The sequence below is a fragment of the Vidua macroura genome, chromosome 3 (genome assembly GCF_024509145.1).
Source record: "Vidua macroura isolate BioBank_ID:100142 chromosome 3, ASM2450914v1, whole genome shotgun sequence".
Taxonomy (NCBI): Eukaryota; Metazoa; Chordata; class Aves; order Passeriformes; family Viduidae; genus Vidua; species Vidua macroura.
This window is the reverse complement of record NC_071573.1, coordinates 81,869,145-81,892,667: the sequence shown is the minus strand read 5'-3', so window position 1 is coordinate 81,892,667 and position 23,523 is coordinate 81,869,145.

The following is a 23,523-nucleotide window of genomic DNA, read 5'->3' as shown; positions in this document are numbered from 1 at the left end:
TTAAAGTAAATCCAAATAAATGTTGCTGTTCCTCTGAAATAAGATGTGAAAAAAGATTATTTTTTCTGCATTGCTTTAATTTCACAATATAAATTTACACCTAAATTTATATTGATGTAATGTTCTCAAGCAGCAAAGTCTTTTGGGACTTCCTGTCTCTCTTTCTCTCCCATCTGTTTTCTTTTTTCTGTTCAAGATTAATGGCATGATTACCCAAACACAGTGATTTATTCATCCCTTATTATTCCAAGGAAGTTGTTAACAAGTCATGGATTGGGTGTTAGGTTATTTAAGGCTATTAATAAGACATGCAAATACTCAAGCATGTACCTATGTCTGACATAGAACTGCATTAGTAAAACACATACATTTTAAAGTTTTCCCTGGCTTAAACTGCATGGTTAGCATGGCTAAAGGAGTTGTCCTCATCCATTAAGGTCTTTATTGCACAGAAATTCTGCTAACTCTTTCTGACTTTTTAATTTCTCTTCAAAGGGTGCTAGCAGCATGCTGGGCATACCAGGCAGAGTCAGCACAAACCAGAGCAGGAGATCAGTTATCAAGCAAGTAACATTATTCCTCAGGAGAAAGCTAATGTCCTGACTGAAGAGGTCATGAAGGGAGGTTGTTTTGTTTGGAAACAGTGAGCTCTTTGGCAAAAATGGAAGGAGAGTCCAAAATAAATTCCCTGAGGTAGAAGCTGTGGAATTAAGGAAGTGGCAGCATTTGCACAGGAGAGCTAAGAATGGGGGTGCTTCATAAGTAGGATTTTCTTCAGTCTCCTTTTTGCTCTAGGAAAGGGACAGCAGAGGAATTAATAGGGAACAAGGAGAAGTGTAAAGTCCTCTTTCACTGTGACTAAAAAGTCCATTTACCTAAGAGATCATGGTTCAAGGAGGACTTGGTTGTCACCAAGCACAAGTGAGGAGATTTAGACACAGGGAGAGGATTCACAGAAGTAATTGCAAAAAAATCAACCCAAAACTTTTTAAGTCAGTAAGCTACGCTGAGGTGTGTGCCTTGTACCTCCCTTTTTTGTGTAAGAGACACCATTTGACTAACTTAGAATCACAGAATGGCCTGGGTTGGAAAGGACCTTAAAGATCCTGTAGTTCCAACCATTCTGCCATGGGACACCTTTCACTAGACCAGGTTGCTCAGAGCTCTATGCAAACTGGCCTTGAACACAAAAGGCACCAACAACTTGTCTGAATGAACAACTTCAGTCTGAATGGTTTGGAACCAGCAGCCAGGAAGTGTTAGCTGAGACCCGAAGGAAGGGAAGGCAGGAGAAAACTGGAGCAGCAGGAGGAAATCAGTGCTTTTAGAAGCAATTTGGGTAGGACTTGTTTGGGATATGTCTCTTGCACCAGTCAGGCAGAGCTTGCACCTAATACTGTCAGTCTGGTACCCAGCAGCCTTGTCAATGCCGTGCCTCATTGAGCACCTAACAACACATAGATGGGCATGAATAGACTTTTCTCAGAAGATGGAGCAAAACATGTCTGTTTAATAGCCTCTTCCTTTCAAAAGCACAAGCTACTTCCAGGAAATACTTCAATATAACCCTTACCTCTGATTCTCTAGCCAAAGGTCCGGCATGAAAATAAACATATTGAACATGTAAACTCAGCCTGTCTGGTTCTTGCATTCAGATCCCAGCCAGACTGCTTTGTTCTACTTTTCTCCAGAAGGAGAAAAGAGTCTTGCAACTGAAAGAAATGAGACCATTTCATTTTACATAAGAAGTTCCTTCACCCCTGGGTTAATGCTGGGAGCCAGTTTTAGGAGCACGAGACAAATATTTGTTTTTGCAGAAAGCATGATAGTACATGTAAATCTTGTAACTACCTATTGATTTGACCTAAACATTGGAATTAATAGTCCTCAATTAGTGAATTTAAATAGTATCATTCTTATTCAGTCTTGGACCTCTCTAATGGGGAAGTGCAATACCCTGTGGCCTGCTTCACTAGACCCAAGCAGTATGCTCTGAGCAAAAGTCAGGAGAAGGCCACAAATTCAGCTGCATAAAACTGGCCTTGAACCACCTGAGAACCTGGCCACAGGACATGTGGCAACACATTCATTTCCAAAATTACAGCAGGTTGCACAGCATCAAGAAGTCACTTATTTTACCCATTGGCCCCAAGGCATTATGAGACATACCTAAATCTTTCAGAGCTGTTTGTCCAGAATGTCTGCTCTCTTGCTGGGGTAAGGTACACTGCCTCAAAGGCAGCTGAACGTGTAAAATTGGATTTTCAAATCAAAGTCATTACTACCACGTTAGAAGTCAAAGGGGATAGTTTTTGCACAGAAGCAATGCCCATGGCAGTACCAAAATGTAGATGTATAATGTAGCACATATGCAAGTTTTATAATTTAAGAGATAATGCTATGAAAGTCAGCTCTGATCACCCAACACTTTCTGCATTGTATTATTCTGCAAAAAATGTTGCTGAACTTTCAGCTGATCTAATCCATTGCTAACTGTATCCCCTTTCCCTGAGCAAACATCCTGCTGTGCATGAATAATTAGCACGCTGGTCCAGGGCCAGGGAGTTGAGCAGCCCTGCTCACCTCAGCGAGGCTGTCTGTCCGGCTGTGGCCCCGACAGCCGTCACGGGGACGTGACATCTGCTTCTTACATCAGCATGGCAGCAAGTGCACATTCAGCCATTCCATACCTTACAGCGCTCAACTCTGTGGCCCTGCAGGGCGCCTAATTCCCCTTCTCTGACTTCATATGCTCTGTTTGGAATAGGCCAACATAAAAGAGCTATTTTAGAGAAGCTGCAGAGTGAGACAAGTTATTTTTTAAGACCAAGCATGACAAATATTTTGGAATGTGTTCAGCACTGTAAAACTCTTAGGAATTTGGCAATGTTCTTTGAGACTTGTGTCACACGTGTACTTCACACAAGCATTGTGATTTTACCCAGGCTACAAATGTCCATTCATCACAACAACCTTTAATCTCCATCTCTTCATAATTTCAGTAAAGCACTTGTTTATCTGTTCAAAACTGAGTGTATGCAGGAATGCCTCTCAATCCTGGCCTTACAGATCACACTGGACATGTACCTGCTTTGAAGAGCTGGCTTTAATCTTGGGGTTTGTTTCTTTTGTGACCTGAATGAACAGTTCAAATTCTGATTAATAGACTATAAATATATGAGAAAATAGATGCCAAGGTTCTATGGAAAGGAAAATAAAAATTTTGTTATAAAAATATTCCAACGTTGCACATTAATTTTACAGCTAGCACTGTAAACTCATTTGTTGTCACAGATGGAAGAATAACTGATTAAAAATGCCAAATTTCCCTCTCAAATGATTCTTTTATTATAACCTGTCAAAATACTGACTCACAAATTTCTTAATATATAATGATGTTCTGAATATTTCTTAATCAAAACGTTTGCAAATAAGTTGCCTTATAATAATTAAATATTTAAGACTGCTCTTTTTTATTATTATTTTCAATATCTGTGACTTTGAAATCTGAAGAAAACAAAATTTGTTTTAAATACAATACAAATTCTAATATTCTCTTTCAGTCATCTCCAGTAACTTGTCTAAACATCTCTACAAATAGACAATGTGCACATTCCATTTTATTAATTTACCTATTAGCTAAGAAGCACATTTTTTAGCCTGAACTTTTTTTTTAATTCAATTCCTACACAGACAGTTTTTCATGGTACAGAATTTACTCCTTAAGCAACACACTCAGAATCCACAGACGAGTCATTACAGAGTAGATAAAGATTGGCCTCTTATTTCCTAGGAATGTGTCTTAACAGCGGCAAGAGCACAAACCAGGTCCCTGCAGCAGAAGTGGACATTGGAATGGTTAGCTATCTATCTCAGCTGTCACTGGTTTTTGAGAAAAAAATAAAAAGGAGGTGATAAACTACCTCTCAAATGATAGTGTGCATGCTTCTAATCCCTTTCAGAACAAAGTCAAACAGGTGAGATAAAGTTATCTTCAAGCTCAGCTTAAGCTAAGATGTTTGGCTTCGTTGAGGAAGAAGAAATCATAGTGCTCACTTGGATCAGTTACAGCTAAGGAACATTTTAAAAATACTGCCCCTCAGCTGTTCTCTAACATATCTCATCAGCAACATCATGTTGAGAGCAACAATGTAAAAGGATTAATGGATCATATGAGAATGAAATTTTTATAAGCCAGGCCACCATAGATCCATATTTTTACAATAATGTGCTTCACATGTGTTCACTGTGTTCATAGGGCTATGATATGGGTAGGTAAAGACAAACTTTTTGACCTGTAATAAAGTACATATTTCACATGCTTATGTTGTCACAAAGGTCTGTTTCATGTTACCTACCAATATTTTTTTCCAGTTATGAGGTTTGAGATTTAATGAGATCTTCCTGAGTCTGTGCTATTGTAAATTGATGCCTTAGGATTTTAGCTTTTAGATTTTTCATTAATTTGTTATCCTGCAGTTCTTTAGTGTCTAATTCTAAACTCCATGTAGAGTGTTAGCTACTGTCTTCATATTTTAGTCAGACAAAACAATTCCACTCTAGGCCTGGAAATCAAGGACACCTTATTGTCTCAGGCCCTGAGAGGTGTAAACAGGAGTTGGGAAGAAGTAAACTTGGGGTTAATGACTTCATTACCTGAAGTTGTAATTAGATTAACCCCCAATATGCGAATGGACCAAACTTACAAAAGTGTGAAAACTCACAATCCAGTGTCCATTTTGGGTGTAGCCCCTGGGTGGCTTCATCTGCCCTAAATGTACCTAAAGGCCCTTCAATGAATATAACAGCTTTTTGCTTCCTTAATTTTGTCAGGCTTCTGTTTTTAGGTAGCCCGATAAGGCATCAAATAGGCTGCATCCTGATACAGTACACTTTGAATCAAAGTGCATTTTTTATACATCAGACAGAAGAGCTTTTAAATTGCATTCATTTTTTAATATGGTGCAAATCCTTTGCTAACAGAAAAAGACAAAGTAACATGGACTGAATTTCTAGCATTGCTTTTGTCAATGGAATTTTGTCACTGAGGTTGATAAGGATATAATTTAAATAAATTATTGTATAAATCAGTATTAGACTCTCTTTGCTATTCTTAGGCTTCTAAACCATCCCACTGTTTCATATAACAGTGATATGTATGTGTTTATTGCAAGTCATACCGTGAAGTGCATAGCATAAGCATAGAGATAAATTATATTTTCCTCTAAACAAACCATCCACATCTGGATAATGAAGGTTCAAAGCAAATTCCAGGTGGAGTATGATGGATTCCTCCCAGACACCATGAGGAAATACTTTGTTTTCTGGGTAAGAATTCTGTGCCTTTTAAAAACAATCAAACAAGCAATATACAAAACTGGAAGAGCTCCTGCTCTTCAAGTCTTTAGCTCTTACTATTTCCCTCCATTATATATACAAATTATATATACAGATCCCCTCCATTATATATACAAAATTATCTATGCAGTCTTTGTTGTGCCTCATAGACAAGTCTAGACTCCAGAGCTGTGATTGTCAGCACATTCCCTATTGCATCTTTGTCCATATGTGGAAAGTAGGGGGAGAAAAATAAATTTTTTAAATCTGATTTTCTGATGTTCCTCACTGTTCTTTGCAATCTGAATCTCAGGAAGACATATAATATTTTTTGTAGAAGTTATTCTGCTGAAATTTAATGGTCAAAGACCAAAAAACCCCCAGAACAACTCAAAACTAGTAGCTGCCTCTATTTAAGGGCATAGTGGTCTTCTCCTTCAGAGAGGTTAATCACTCAAATTTTGGTAGAGATACCAATCTAAATCAGTGATATCATTTTCACCAGCCTTAGCCTGAGATTCCACACATAAAAATCACATGATGAAGTGTGGGTATTTATGATGTTGATGTCTACATCTCAAAGTTAGTAGTAAGTTTTCTGTACAGTCACTAGAGAGAAATAAGCATTTTTGGGATATGAATCATCTCATCCTACTGCAGGTATCTAAAATATGTCATAATAGTTGTGCCCAAGAAGTGCCTGTTTCTTACCAGTGATTATAAAGGAAGTCTTAAGTAGCTAGCTGAGATGGACGCATCTGTATGTTTGAGGTTCAAATTTCCTGAGACAATTCAAATTTCTTGCGACAATTCAAATTTCCTGATTCTGTTTCATGACAAGGCATGGGTGAGGGACATCACCAAATTTTGCAGGAAGCACATCTATCAATAACCTTTGCTGCACTGGCCATGTTTGTTTCCAGATGCAGCACAGGGCCATGGCATGGAGAACCCAGACACCCAGCACAACAGCCAAACAGTGGACAGTGGCTCAAGCTGGCCACAACATGCTGATGTTTCATCATTTATTCAAGAGCTGTAGGCACAGTGCTGGGGAGTGGATATGGGAGTCAAGGCAAGAATTATCATCACCAGTATGTGAAACATTATTATCAGGGTGAAAAAATAGATTATTAATAGTAAAATTGGAAAATACCCAGCTGGCAAGATGAGTAATTGGGGAAAAACCATGGACAGAGTTTTATGAATCTCCAATGTTGTGTTCTAAACAAAATCCTCTATTATGAACAAGTGAACAAAAAGAATCTTAAACTATGGAGGGAGAAAATAAAGATTTCTAGATTGGTTGGATAATGTAGAAACTACAGAATGAAAAAGCAATTCAAACCATTATCAGTGCAAGATAGGGACAAATGATGAAACTGATTTGCAGCAGAACTATGAAGTTCAATGCTACTTGAATAAGAGCAAATAAATGCAAAGTAAAGTAAGAACTAGATTTGACAAACGTGTAAGTGGGTGATGAAAGGGGGAATTTCTGCATTGCTGCTTCAAATATTTTATGGAGTAATCATGAGGAGCTTGTTTATTGATGAGGAGACTGAGAAGACGGTGGTTAATTTTATACTGTAGAGGCAGGAACACAAAAAACATATGAAGATAAATTATGCCAAAGTGTTAAAAAAAGGGTTAAAAAATAAGTATGGGACTACAGACACTGTTTAAAGAAATAGAATAAAGTGAGGGCATCACTGAAGACAGACTCCATTGATCTGAGTATTGAAGTCTTGGCTGGGAGAAGAATGCTGCGTTTGGACTAAGCACTATCATCCTCCCTCCAGCATTTGATATTTCTGATGTCAGCAGGTGACAGACAAGTAACATGAACATCTGCAGCATGTGTCCTGTTGTTCTAGAAATATGCCTTCCTATTTAGTCCTTGAATTTTTTACTCCAACTGTTCAGCATATTCTAAGAGTTTTCTATTAAAACTGTGTAGGTAATTATGGTAGAAAGTGAGAAAGGGGCTTTATGAAGTGTGACACTGAAGTGGAAATATTCAAATATATATATATATGAAGTGGGTATACTGTTTTTTAACATAAAACAAATTATTTCAAATTAAATCCCCAAAATACATTTTGTCCTCAAAATGTATTTTAAATTAGTTCATTGTCTCTTGGCCCCTAGCCCTTTGAAACCCGTCCAGGAACAATTTTCTTTTTGCATTGTTTTCTATAAATGTAAAGCACAACCATTCAGGTAGTAAATTTCTTTGCTACACACTGTAGAAGGACAAAACAGTAGGAGAGTCAGAACCACTATTTTGTGTGGGAGAAAGATGAGTCACTGACATGAGATTAAATTAAATCAGTTCTTACATAAGTTTATCATAACCTTCACTTCTTCAGCATCAAAGCTGATGACTCAGTATTTGTTTTTAAAGGGTTTTCATTGCCTTATAATACCTGGCCGTCACCAAAGATGATTTATGTGACATCTATCTATATCTACATTTTATAGATCTCTAAGAAGATTGCTGTAATTCCTTTATGACCAGATATAGATAATTATACCTCCTGTGATACTGTCTTAGAGCCATCACTCTTTGCTGCTTTGTGATGAAAAATTAATAGTTTCTTCCAAATTCTCTAAAAAAATCTTAATTTTTTCTTAGCAGAAACAAGGGGGAAAATGGGCAATCTGAGCTATCTAAAAGAATTTAGATCCCTATTTCTCTTCCAAGAATAAGAAAAAATGGATCAGAAAATCTTTTTCCATAGTTATGAATCAATGTAAAATTTCAAGTGATTAAGTCTGAATTACTAAAATCTTGATCAAGAATTCTAGCAGGACATGAATTTGGTTAATTGTGAACTGATTGTTCCCAATAAATGAATATATTTTCTGTCTCAAAGTAGTTTTATTCTAAGGAGGTTACTTTGAAAGTCAGTAAATGCAGAGTTCAGCTCCCTCCTTCCTCTAAAAAAGTAGAGCTGCTGAAAGTGTGTTGGACGGTACCTTGAGTTTCCACTTCCACAAAAAAATTAGCCAAATCATCAGTACTGCAAAAACTTAAAGGCTGACCCTGAAGCCTACAAAATTGCTTCTCCAGAAATAAAGGCCAACATCCAACAGAAGTATGTTTCTTTTTATTCCTAGGGAGGTACTCAGATTCTGCCCTACCTGCTTGTGCACGATGGCTCCTGGTGGGATGTGGCTGACCCCTGCCTGCCCTTACCCCTGCAGAGTAAGAGTCTCTCCACTGTCCCTTTGAAGTCTTCATTCCCACTTTGACTAGATCTGCAATTGCATTTGCTTGGACACAGTACTGCACTCTTACTGAAGCTCCCAGGTTCTTTGTGGTTGCAGTGGGAGCACAAGTACTGCGACTGGATCTGTGAGAAAGCCTCCTGCTATGGAGAAAGAATGGACTGTTCCACATGTAGGAATTTTGGTGGATCTGCTGTGTGATAAATAAGTGACCAAAATTCTCTCAAGGAACAATGGACATTAGAAGACAGCAGTCTCATGGCAGCTAACTAAATGTGTTCTGGAATCCAGGCTTTTGCCGTGTTCACAGTGCTCAAAAGGCAGAAAGCCCATGAAGCGCAAGATAAAAAATCACAAAGGACTGGTAAAAATATGTTAAGAGACTGGCAAGAATATGTTAAGAGACACTTTGAGACTCTCCTGACTAGATCAGTTCATCAGCATAAACATAGCTGACCAACAGTTGAGAAGGAAAAACACAATACAGTGATTTCTATTTTTTTCCCCCCAAAATAGAATAGATCTACACATAGCTACTGAAGAATAGTAACAGTTCTATGTCTACGCCAATACAGCTCCATGTAGCTTGGGCCCCCTGTTCTTTTTCCTTTTTTTCTGGACTATTTAAACCTGACACTATTTTCTGTAAGCACCATGGAAGGAAAATCATATTCTGGAGGAATGTGAGGATTGCTCCAAAGCCCACTAAGGTCAGTGGAACTCTTTCCATTGACTTAAATGGGTTTGCATCAGACCCTAAATGAAGAAAGATGGATCTTCAAGTTCTGGGCTATGGAAATAATTCCATTGGGAGTGGCATGGAAAAAAAAAAACACATGAAGGTGAGAGAACTTGAAGAAAACAAAAGGATCTGAAAACTTGGCAACAGCAACTGTTTCAGTATTTTTGGAGTTTATAAAAACAGATGGGCTTTCTCTGATGCAAATTCACCCCCCTCTAAGCAGGCTGATTTATCCCTGTGTCAGGAACATATCAAGAACATATAAGACTGATCTGGATTTCTTCCTTTATTTGTGCTTCACTTCAAAATTGACTGTCACAATAGAAATGACACAATGTTGTCAACTCCTCCCAGAATGCTGTCTAGTTTGTGACAAGTAATTTCAAATAAGTGGTTATCTAATTGTCCATTTCTTTCAATTCCATAAGAAGTAAAAATTCCCCAGTGTCCTTAGTGTCCCCATATGGCCTCTCTGGACTGATCATTATCCAAAACTGACTGTTTTATTAGCTGCTGAGTTTTCAGATCCCATAATAAATGCCTTAGAAATGCAAGTGGCGCTTCTATGTTAATGTGCATGAAAAACAGCTTCCAGGTGAATTGGATAAATGCATATTAAAAAGAATCAGTATTTAAGGTAAAAGTGGGCATTTAAAACAACACTGATACATTTTTGAAGAAGATAAATAAAAAACAATGGTTGAATATAATTAAAACAGAGAGGAAAAAATATTTTCATTTAGATTAATGCAGAACAGCTGCCTATTAAAACAATGCAGGGAAAAAAAAAAAAAAGGAACCCAAAAGAATTCAAAATAAGAGGACTGAATGCAAAGGTGCAAATTTAAGCCAGATCAATAAAACACATCAAATCAAAATTGAAACATTTGAAGGATAGGTGCAGTCATGTGCATTCTCATCTTGGAGAAGCAAATACAAAAGAACAGCCAATGTTATTGGCTCCTACAGGAACCTGCAAAATTTTGCAATTGGTCTCTTTAGAGAGCCTTGCTTTTCAAATAGCAAGGCTGTAGATGCATGCTGTGGAAGAGGGATGGATACAAAAGCATTTGCTGAACTCCAAATTTTCTTTCCTGGTATAAATTAAGTGTCTGCAAAGACAGAGCAGGCATGCCAACTAGCAGTCCTTTACAGTGTGCTTCATCTCCTAATTTAAGAAGGACTTGCTGCCTCAAAAGACTTAACCGTGAGGCTGGAGAAAGTGAAAAATTGCTCCCTTCTGCCATCAGCACTGAGTAGTATGAAAACATATAATTGCTTTCACAGATTGGTTTTCTTTTATTTTTATATTTTGAAATATTCCCATCTTATATATTAAATATTTTCAAGGGGGTCAGAAGGAAAATATTTACATTAGGTTCCAAAATGTATAGCTATATCATTCATTAATAAAATGAGAGAAATATTACTCAAAGTTCTTATTTTAGCTAGAGAAAAAGCATATGTTAGCCCTCTGTGTTATTCTTCCCATGATGTCTCTCTAACATACAGTACCTTTGAGCACCAGGGACATCAAAAATATAAGGAACATCCTTGACTATTATGGGACTGATTTGCCCCTTGCTGGATATTCTGAAGGAAAGGTAATGTATGGATTTGGTTTCCTTGTGTAATGCAAGTCCTACATTTGTGCTCAAGACGACAGGTGAGTTTCTATGCTAGTCTTGTTGTACTGACAACTGATTCTTGAGTTTTGGACTGCATCTTTTAAGAAACTTCTCTTTAAAACTCTTTCACTTCATAAAGCTCCAAAATTCACCTGAAAATCAACTTCCGTTTCCCTCAAGTTTGAATTCTGAGTTTCTCAAATTCTTCAGATACCTGTTTTCACATGCAGCTGAGAGAGAAAACTTGGCTTTTCAGCGTCCACTTGTTCTGTCAGATGTGTTACTTTAGATGAATGACCTAAACTGGACCAAGGAACTCTCTGAAAAGTGTATCAGTGAAAGGAGTGGATCAATGAACATTAAATATCCTTGGATGGCGAGCCCAGAACTTAACATTTCTCATAGCACAGTGGAGGAGTTTTAGGGTAAAACTTCTATTCCTGGTCCCTGTTGATCTTTGAGTGCCTGGGAAGATTGGTTATTCATGCAGAGTGAAGCCTCACTGTTTATACTTCCTGGAGAGGGGATAATATCTCCTGGAGTACAACTAGCTTGTTTTAAGGATACTACTGAAATGGATCTGAACAGTCATGTTCTAATTCTCTTTACTGCCTATAGTCCAGAAATGCTTCAAGGTGGGTGAGAAGAGTTCTGTTACAGATGCCTACCAGGATTGGACTCATGGCTAGTACACAAGTCATTTCAGAAGTCCATGGGGACACACCATTTTGATTATCATATGCTGTGCAACATAAGGATGAAAGGCTGCAGGCTCCCTGTGATCCTTTTAGCAAAATTTCTTCCTTAACTTTATATTTCTTAACTGAATTTTACCTTTATATTTCTCATTGAATTAAATAGAACAGTCCAATCTTTCTAACTACCCATCAATAGACCTCCATCCTAGATTATGTGTGCATGTGTGTGCATATTTGTTTATTTTTGTATCAGTCAGAGCCAGGTATTGACATTCTAAGATCTTGGCTGGTCAGATAAAAATCTCTTTCTTTGTAAAGACTGGCCATTTTTCAAGCCACAGAAACTTTAAACAGTTTCCTGGCAGATACTGAGCAAGCAGGTTGAAGTGGGCAGTGTGATGAAAGGGGAGACCACCTTTTTAATCCTACAAGTTGCTGAAATTTACAGTACATTTTTCTTTTTCTCATTACTTGTTTATTATATTCTACTATTTTTTTAATCTTGTTAAATTCATTACAGTATATGTAAAGAAAATGTCTTAAGGCTTAAGACACTATGTGCCTTACATTATTTTTTTTTTTAAGGAAAGCCTTGCATAATCCTCATTCTGGTGGGTACAATGTCTGCATTCACACCTGCTCTGTGGTTGCATCAGGCTCCAAGTGGAAACTGGTTCAGTCAGTAGCCTATTACTTGACTTCCATGGAGATCTGCCTGGATAATGTTTGCATTCGTGGGCTCGGATCAGACCTGTAAAATCCTAGGTTTATGTGAATCTGGTTCTCCATGCACCTCTGGGAAAGAAAACAGAAAAGTTCTTTGCATCTCCATAATGCGAGGGCTCCTTAATGCTCATGCTAACAATTGCCGAAGCTGCTGAGAAGGAATTTGCTGAGGACAGGGACAATGGATCCTTTCAAAGTGAGCCCCAGTGTTCTGGTCAGGTTTCTTCAGGCACCTGTAGGTGCTGGGCCAGCTTTTCTTTTGGCTTCACCCTGTCAATAGGTTCTGACTCTGGGATTAGAAGGCACTTCTGGGAGGAGGATAGGAGAAATCTGCAGTTAATCAGAATTAAGGTCCACTTTATTTTGCTTCTTTACCTGAAATGCATTTTAGTTTTTTTTTTCCTCTGTCTTTCTTTTCTAATAGGAGTGTTATTTCCTGTGTCATCATGAATGCAGTAGCAGGGTCATGTCATCTATCAAAATGGTTCTAGAATTGCCTGTCCCTAATTTTGTGATTGTCAAAAGGATAGTCCTTAGGGTAAAATGTTCCCATACTTGGGTGGGATTGGTTCAGTTTGTGCAGGAGAGATACTTGTGTAGAGGCACAATCCTCTAAAGAAACAAGCTGCTGGAGGAAGCATAAGGACACAAGGGCTTCATGCCCTGGGAAATGTATCTGCACTGCATGTGAACCACATTAAACTCCTATGCCATAGGACAAATATGACTACAAAAGGGACAAGGGTTTGTGTACAATGCCTATCATACACAGTTAATATTTATTCTCTCAGAAAGAGTAAAGAAAGTCCTGTGCTTTAACTAATTCAGAATAAAGATTCAGCCAGGCTCAGGTTCTTGTTAATTGATGGGATGCTAGAGTTTTCATATCAAAATGCTTTGCTAGAAGCATACTGAAATTCTTATTAAAAAGAAGAAATGCATAATACCAATCAATGCCATCAAAACACTAAACAGTATCTTTTTTATATACTTGAAAAAATATAGGCAAAGAAAATTTACTTGTGGATTTAAACCTTAAACTATTATCACTCAGTGTTAATTTTATTGATTTTGCTAATCACAGCTTTATATTACAAGCAGTGAGCAGTGAGTACTTTTTCCCAAAAACATGCTCCAAGTGTACAAGGCTTGTGCAAATGTTTTACCACAGCAGACAAATCCCTGACTTTCTTATAGCTCTACCTCAAAAATTATTTTGTTTCCATGTCCCTGTGATATTCAAAACCACGTAACCTAAACAAAAGCAATCTCAGATCAAGGGCAATGGAAACTCAGCACATATGAGATGCAATAAATACAAAGAGAATAGAGACCAGTAAGTCTTTTCTCAGTGGGAATTTGGGGAGAAAACCTGGATATGGTGAAGTCTGAGAATTTTGTCATAAAGAATGAGGTTTTCACCCAGTCTCCAATATTTCTGCTCAGAGAATGAAGCATGAACACTTCTTGACTTTCATTGCCTCATCAGCTGTCATAGTGTAAATATTTTTTATTAATCTTTCTCCTGGAAACTGGTTTTGCTACAAAAGTAGAGAACTGCTAAGACAGAAATTTCATCAATGCAGTTTCTGGGGCGGTTTGGTTTTGTTTTGCTTTGTTTTTTATTAACATGTGGTACTTATTTTTCATGCCATGCAGATGTTCCAAACAGTCTCCAAAGTTCTCAGACCAATTTCGCAAATTCCTGGATGTACACCAACATAATTTACCACAACTAACATAAGTCAAGAGGTTTATACAACTTGGCACAGATGGGTTAAATGTCCACTTCATCTGTGACAATGTGGTGAACACTAGTTACCCTAAATGATCTTGCCATTAAAGAGCTGTCTAGAATATATCTTGCTATTGACAGGAAAATTCTGGAAGGGAATTTTGTAGGTACACACATGATCTCTGTTTCACATGAACCATCAAAAGTCAACAGAAACCCATGTTCCTAAATCACCGAGATGTTTTAGAAAAATCCCAACCTTAGTGAGCTCCTCAGCTTGAGCCATGGAGAAGGATCTGCCATCTTCTCCCCAGCCAACCTGCAGAAATAGAGTCTGGGGCAAATCAATGCATGTCCTAATGGAGAAACAGGTAGTGGTGGTGACCTGGCTGCTCCCACGACATTCAGGGAACAGGAAAGCTTCTAAGTGGATTCAAAGTCTGGATGAAATGTTTCACCACATTTCTGAGTTTAAAAAAATAAATGGAATAGTTCCAGGGACCCTCTTCCTTAATAGAGCAAGCTGTTCTTACAGTAGTATATAGCTGACTACATTTTCCAAGTAAAATTCCATCTCTTCTTCACTCTGTTGGCTCACAGATATACAGGTTTTGCTTAGAAAAAAAAGAAAGAAATGCAGGGAATGATGTTTTTTGCATATTTCTGAAATATCTTGGGCCATTAAGTTGAACAGTTTGCTTCTACCAGATACCAGAATTCAAAGTAGGAAGATGGAAGTATTTTCAATTTACATTAGGAAGGAGAAAAAAAAAAAAAACAAACCAGGAAAATACCAGCAGCAAAAAAAATATTTGTTTCTTACAGATAGCATGTCACTAAATGTGCCACCTCATAATTAGAAAGTTCCATCTTCTCAAATAATAAAAAAGCCCTCACTCTTCCTTAAATGATAACTCTAACAGCCTTGAGACCAATGCAAATACAAAATGATGAATGAGCTATAGCAGTATATAATGTACTGATGGAACATAGGTAAATGCATTCTGCTCTGACGACTCTACGAACATGTACAATAAAATCTAATTGAGGCATCTTCAAATATTACATTAGAGATAATGACTTTGTGTAAATATCAATGTGTTGCTTTTCAATATAAACTACAATTGAGTGCTCTGACAATTCTTTATGATTTTCAGAGTGAAGTGTTCATTAGTTTTTTTAATTTTAATTTTGAATGGTTTTGTTTTCTTTTGAGATTTATTACTGCCTCTCCTGAAAATTAGAATTGCTATTCCTTTGACATTTTCTCTCTCATTTTCCCCTCAGAGATTTAGAGAAAATATGGTTATTTTATTTAATTTGAAATAGACCAGATTTCCTAAAACTATCATAACATGACTTTTCTGATCTCTATATGGATTCTGCAGGCCTGCATGTATATAAATACCATGCAAAGACAAAGAAATAAGTACACCATTATTCATCCTCTTTATAGAAATATAAAATTGCTAAATACTGGATTCTATTACTGTTACACTTGACTCTTCCTGCTATTCTGCTCTGTTCTAGAAATGCTCCTGTGAATTTTATTGCATGTCTGTTAGGCCTTCCAAAACCAAGGAATAAATTCTTCATAACTGTCTCAAACTGTCTGACATTTTAAAGTGCTAACATATTTGAAATAGTTTCCTATATCCTGTGCCCCTCTGCATTTTATTTAATGTCTATGTCTGTTGCTAATTAGGACCATCTTTTTACTTGGGTTTTTTTTTTTTTCATTTGGGGATTTTACATTTAAATTTCATATATTTCTTTTCTCTAAGTACAGTCCTTTTCTCTGTTGTACAGTTATTGATTTTATAGCTATTCAGATTAATTTGGCTATATTTTTTTTTCCTTCTAGCAGAGGTTTGAGGTTTTTCTTACTGCAGTTATGAACGAAGGTTGGTTTAAATTTAGAGCAAGGTAACAGACATTCACTTTATTTGGTTGGCCAAAAATGCTGCTCAAAGATTTATTTCAATTATAGTTTCCCTTTTGGAGTATGTATTTCACTAACACTGTGCACAGAATTTTGTTTAAGAAATAAGTCTCTTTCAAAGATTTTGTTATGATTGGTATTTTGTAAAATAAAATCCCTAATATGTTATGTGAGCACTTCCCTGATGTTATATGATAGAATTCAGCTAAAAATGTTATCATTGAAAGAAAATGAAAAAGGGATAAAACAGCCTAGGTAAATACCTGCAAATTCAAAGAAAAATAAAATAAAAGCTCTTAGGCTCATAGCACATTTTATTTCAGAAAAAAAAAATCTTTTTTGAATTTGAATATCTATCTGAATATTTGTCTTGGTTCAGTTGTCTCTTTATACTCTCTAGTACAGATTGGCTCTCTCAGTGTCTATAGCTCTGCTGTTTGCAAGAACTGCACTATTTAGCTGGAGCAATGGAAAGATGCTTAAGAATATTTTCAATTTGAAAGCATTATTGAGTCTTTTTCTCAATCTCCTTATGTAACATATATTTTTAGTACCTGGGAGTTCAAAGCTCCTAATACATTGTGTTTTTGAATGACAAATTGAGCACACTAAAACCAGCACTACACGTTTTTTTTTAAGAAAGTTTCAGGGAAATTCATGCAGCTCTGAGTGAAACTCTACCCTGCCTTTAGCCATCCAAGTATTTCCTTCCTTGCACAGAAGGCTGAATGATTCATTGTACCCAGGATCTCTGTTCACCGGTGGGTACGAAGCTGACGTGACTACATAATGCAGCCAGAGAACAGGAGCTCTCCTCAGGCTGAGAATCTGAGACACTGAGCAGCAGCTGCAGAAAGGAATCTTTCCTCCTCAGGATTTATTCATGATATAAGGTCTTGACAGCTGACAAAAAAATGGTACCCATTTTTCTTTGCAGGATGTCTGAATTGCTTTATTCCCAATTATGGCAACAGCCAAGGAATTTTTCACCAGGAGATGTGCAGTGAAACTAGACTGGTAGACTGAATAAGTAAATTATTTTATAAAACTGAAGTATTAAAACAAAGAGATATGTCTGCTGAAAATTAAGACTGATTAGAAGAGATTGTATTTTCTAACTGTATAACTTTACCTATGCCAATGAGAATCATATTCCATTCATTCCTCCAGTTGAATTAATCCAACAAAACAAAAAAGCAAGTGACTGACACTCCTGGGTCATGACCCCACATCTCACCAAACTTTAGCAAGCCATTTACTAAGCCTCAATTTCAACTCACTCTTCTAGTTTCTGTCCTTATTTTACAAATATAAGTATGCACTTTCAAGTATGCACTGTCTCCTTGGGTAAGAAAGATCACTTCCTGCAGATGATCCTCTCTCTTCCATGACAATAGAGGAAGATTAGGTGATCAAGCAAGACAGACTCTTTACGTTTTGATAGTCACATTATGTGAAATCAATCCCCATCCCCATCTCTTACACATATTTTCTTTTCAGAATGTGACAGCTCTTGTTCATTCTAATGTCTTCTATTATGAGCATCTTCTCTTACTAGTTCATCTAAACCAGCAGAGAAAGTGTAGAAACTGAAATGGAGGTGGAGGATTGGAGGAAGAAGGACAAGAAAGTCGAGGCAAGAGGGGGGTAGGCACAGAAATAGAGAGCTATGATTGTCGAAATCAGAGTTGTATCAAAATGAGGGAAATAAATAGAAAGAACCATAAACTCAATCAGTCTAAATATAAAACCAGAATATGGCATGTCAAAGAAATGTCTGATAAAAAGAATTGCCAGAACCAGAAGATTTTGTAATATATCTTTTTCAAGCATAGCAGGAATAGGAGGAGTGCAAAAGAAACTGTAAAGCTAAAAGAAGCATTTGCAGAGTATAAGATAATGGTAGGAAAAGACTAAATTAGATACATGTATTTTAATATAAGTTCATTGTAGGGGAGCTTGGGAGGAACTTTGTGGAGGAAGCATCAGAGGTTCTAACTGAAACTGAAATTCTAATAGAAGTTTCAGAACTCCAAAAGTTTATGGAGAAAGTCAATGTGCTTCTCAAACTGTTCATTTTTACAAACTATCTAACTCGTTCAAAAAGAAAAAAAACCAACTTTTATCCATTTATCTGAGATGTCTGTGAACAAGTAATAAAACATAGGACATGTGTGTCAAAAGGGACTAACTTTGGACTTAAAATGGGAAAGAAAATGCAAGGAATTAGACTGAGGAAACAAAGCAGTTGCTCTGCACGATAGACTGGCCATGAGACCTTGTGCTCATATGGGGCCCATGCAGTGTTTGCACACCAAAAAACAAGAGGAAATTCTTTGTGTTGTAGCGCCAGTTTACATGGCAAACAGCTCAGGCCATCTGGTGACCATATACTTTCCCTATACTGTTGACTTTTGCAATCGTGCTGAAGAATTTGAAGTGCATGGCATTCACGACGGTTTGAGATCTATGGTGGTTCCCCATTGCAGATCAGCCCTAGCCTCTAAAGATGTAAGAAAATGCAGTGAAGGAATGATTTCCTGACACTCTTGATGTGGAGCATAAAGATAATAAATTTACCTTCACACTCCCGCCAGGGTAGAGGATTCAATTCTTGAATTTAGAACAACAGCTTACAACTAGCAACTCTAGTGTTAAATTTTTATCATTAGAAGATCCATTGTTAAATGCCTAAACAATTTATTTTGTTTTTATTTTTTTAGACATTATTAATTGACTAATTAACGTTAGGTGCATTTACAGAAACATTACAAGATATTTCAATATGAGGCTTTTTTTCCTAATTATAGGAATAAATATTGTCTCTTGCTATGGACTTACACTACAGAAAATATGTTGACCTGAAAGATTTTACCCTAATAGGCTGCAGTTTAGGACAAAGACCTCTCTTTAGATTCAGTGACATCATTCCATCATTTTACTGATTTAGGATAGAAAAAAGACATTAATATTAAAATCAAACCCCTTTGGAAAAGACCATCTGCTTTTGTAGATAGATTAAGCTTCTTTTTTATGCATATCTATACTGAAAAACTCATTTCTAAATGTGTTGCACATAGATAATCAACATACATAAAAATCACATATATAAATCATCCTCTTAGCATTAAAAAAAGGAATTAAATGAAAATGTGTTTCCATTGATAATATTAAAGACAAAATTATTCCAAGAAAAAAAGAACAGATAAAACTCTTGTGTCTATAAGTTGTTGACATCTGTCCAGTCTCATCCATTTCTGGTTTCTCTACCAGATTCCTTAAAAAAATCCCTGTACATTGTGTCACTTCTCTCTTGTATCTTTGACCAGAACATCCAAATTTCCCCTCCTGACTTTCAGCTGTTCAGCTAAGCAACAGCAATGCATGCTTTCACTATTCATGCTGATGTTTTTCTTTAAAATAAAAGCATCTGAATGCCTCTGAGACTTTTCCCACTTATCATATTTGAATGAAATTAGCTGATGGGCCAGCAAAGTGGCCAATAATGGAGACACTAACGGTACATTCTCATCAACTCCATTTCCCTACAAGACAAGTTAAAATTTTTGATCACCTCCAAAAACTAATTTTTGAAGGGATGTGGACTGCATATAGAAAAGGGGAGAAAGATTCTTCATTGCCAATAGGTAAGTGTCCATCAAACTCAGATATTTTTTGGGCCTTACTTGGGTGCAAACTGGATTACTAAACTGGAAGCTCCATAAGATTTCCATTTGATAAGAATACAGGAAGAGTCAACTACGTGTAACATTGTCTCTTTACCTCCCTCCCTAGTTTTAGCAAGCTTTATGCTTCCAAATACAAGAGTGTCCCACCTCTTGAAAACTTACCAATTCCTGGATTGTACCGCATCTGGCCCCCAGAGACACACGCAGAAACTCAGGTCAGTGTGAGCTGAGGATATTTCTCCCAGCTGTGAGAATCCTTGCAGCCTGAGCTCACACTGACACCAGATCTCCATACACATTCATGTGTCCGTGCTTATGCACACATTCTGGAAAATGGAAAATGTCAGATACACCAGCAGCCCAACTGGACGCTCAAAAAAAAAAAAAAAAAAATTGGAAGCCAGCATCAAGTACAAGTCAATTAAAGCAGGGAAAGTACTGCCAAGGACCATTTGAGAGGTTAAAAGTTTTTAGCTGAACTCAGACTAGAAGTATTCCTGGCTTTGACAACACAAAAAAATGGGAAAAATAATGATCCGCTTAAATATAGCAACAATCAATCTTCATCTCTTTGAACAAGCACTACAAACTGTAGATGAAATCTTACATTTTAGCTAACGTTGGCTGACAATAATCTGATATTAACAGCAAACATTTTCTCAGTGTGTACACTCCTCTTCCTGCAGGGAATAGCTTACAAGTGTTCCTACTGCTCTCTTGGAAGTAATAGGGTCAAATATTGATTAATAAATAAGCCAAAATAAAAAGTCCTTACAAAACTAACAAACAAAACCCAAACCAAACCAAAACCCAGAGAAATCTAAAATAAATAAGGATTTATTGGGGTGAAATATGAAAGCTGCCGGCAGTTCTATTCACTGCCTGTGTGAGTTTCACAAGAAATCATGGGGGAGAACAGAGCTATTTACATGTTCTGCATTATGCTGCAGTTCTGAGGGGCAGATGAAGTTCAAGATGCATAATATACTGTGGTTGAAAAATGGAATGAGTAAATCTCTGTCTGATTCACTGACATATGAACCAAGCCACTTCAGGAGATGACCTTGCTCATATCTGAGCTGTGAGTATCACTGAAGTCCTCTCAGTACAGAAGCTCAATTCTGATTTTGGGTGTTTACTTGGTATTTCCATACAGCTACATGAACACAAGTGTTTTAAGACACCGTTTAGAGTTCAGGAGCCCTCTTTTTTAGCATAACCAAAACAAAGTAAAAGGGGAGAAGGAGATTAAAAAAAAAAAAAAAAAAAAAAAAAAAAAGCACAGCCTTCCCCCACCAAACAAAAAAGAAAGCCAAATGTTCCCAAGATTCCCTGCCACAACATTTCACTTCAAAATTAGAAGATGGTAGCAGACAGGAAGAAAAGCAGCAAATTAAATAGAATAAAACCAATAGCCATGCCATCTTATTCCCCCAGAGAGTTATCCTGGGTTTCAATTAACACCATGCCTGGCTAGGCACTGGCAGTGGGAACTGCAGGGTGGTCACTGTGAGGAGAGGACACTGCCAGCTGCAGTTGTCTCCAACTGACCCCTCACAGGGCATGGCTGAGCCCCCCAGATGAGGTGGTGACACCTGTGGGGGGTAATGTGGAAATATGGCATTGCTCATTTGCCACAGGCAGGCAAGATTTCTGAACAAATTTTTTTTTCTAAAAGAGGAAAAAAAAAAAAAACAACCAACCAACCCAACCAAAAAAAAAAAAAACAAAAAAAAAAAAAAAAAAACAAACCCAACAAAAACAATAAGGAAATCATAAGACATTGCCTATGGGAATATTACCAAATTTTCAGTTTATTTTTTCCCTAATAGAGCTGAGTGAAGCATTTAGTCTTTTTTAGTGTTTCAAAAATAGTATTATTTTGGAATATATCTTATCACAGGCAAGGCCTTTTGAGACTACAAATGTTGCTAAGAGAAGCATTGCATGGTTAGGTAAAGAAATTCCCATATGACACAAAATTTAGGGTTTTTTTCTTTCTTTGTATGTTGTTCAGTGAAAAATAATTTCTACTTACCTCCTCCCCCAGGAGGTCTCTTAAGACCATACATTTTTCACTTTACAAAATACGTAACTCCTTGGAAAATAAAGCAATATTGATTCAAACTATTACAATTCTGCAGAACTCATTAGTTGTTCATAAGATAATCTTTACTGAAAATTCAATGCATAATTGTACCTAGATTTCAAAGTTATTAATGCTTTTAATGGAATAAAGCATTAATACTGAGACCCCAAGTTCACAGCCTACTTTTAAAATTTAAAATTTATTTTCATTCTGAATGCCCATATCTTACATTTTCTAGCTTCCTGATGTGCACACAAACAACCACTGCAAATAGAAAAACAAAACATCTGAATGTTCATAGTAATTCCTTGTTTTCTCTGAACATGTACTGGTTCTTCAAAAATACACTTGAATTACATGTTCAGCTGATGCTTGAGGTGATACTGCCACTTCTGTCATAAAAACTGTGAAAGATATTTATATATGTGACAAATTCTGTAACCAAACTGAATATGTTGCAGTTTCTTATATTTCTGATTGATTAAGGGGTTGTTTGCTCCTAAAAAGAAGACTGAAATAACAAAATGTAATATGAACTACAGCGTGAAGGCAGAGTCCTGTGAGGACCACAGTCCAAATAAAAATCAATTAAACCAGCATTAAAATCTAGGCTGCGAAGGTGTCTGAACCACTGTTTGGATTAGCTTTGAAGTTTTAACAAATTAACTAGTACACGGCTTTGTAAAATGAACCTTCACTTGAACTAAATTGCATACTAGCAGGGCAAAATTAGCTTAAAAGCGGAACTATTATTTTAACCCCTGCACTGATTTAGCAGTATCAGCTGGGAGAATAACTACATCAAGTTCCCCTAGAGTGAGAAGTAACTATGATGTATTCACAAAGCTGAATGTTAGCCTTGAAAGAGTTGAGAAATTAATTCATACAATTCAGTTTCAGTTTTTCTCAACAAGTTGATGTACTCTCTGAAGAAACACATGCAGATTATTAAAAACTTTTTTCTTAAACTCATCTAAAGTTGTTTTTTTTTTAAACTATATTTGTGTTAATGAGACAGATGGCCATCAGGTAATCAGTACAGTGCAGCTGTTTCACCAGGATGCAGAATTTAGTTAAAAGCTGCAAAAAAAATTGACAAATTTAGGCTTAAATAATTTCTTACTTCAGAGAGAGAAATGACAAAGTAACTAGCTAGTCAGTCTGAAAATGCTCCATTTATACTTTTCCCTAGCAAAAGTTTCAGTTTTACAAGTTTTTGGTTTTTTTTTATTTTTAATCGTTGGCAATTTTAATTCTATGTTATGAGAAAGAAATAATAATTTTGGAGGAAAAGCTCAAACTCCTTGTTAAGATATTTGGAGTTTTTCCCCAAATGTTGCTCTCCTTCTGAGTCAAGGTAGCAGAGAAAATAGGATCCTCTCAAATCCTATATCACACAAGGATTAAGAACAAAATTAGTATTCATTACTTAAAATGGGCAATAAAAGGAACCAACCTATTGCACTTTTGGTCATGCAAGGACTGATGAGAAGTAGTGATTTTTTTTTTTTTTTTTTTTTTTTGCATTTTCAGCTCTTCTCTTTGCACTGTGCACTTTAATATGATATATTATGTAACTGTGATGGGCAAACATCTGTGCAATCTATAGGAGCAACTCAGCAGGTTCCATGGTCAAATATATCAGTACTCTTGAAGCTGTGGCAGTGAATTAACTTCAGGCTCAGCAGAAGAAGTACCACATA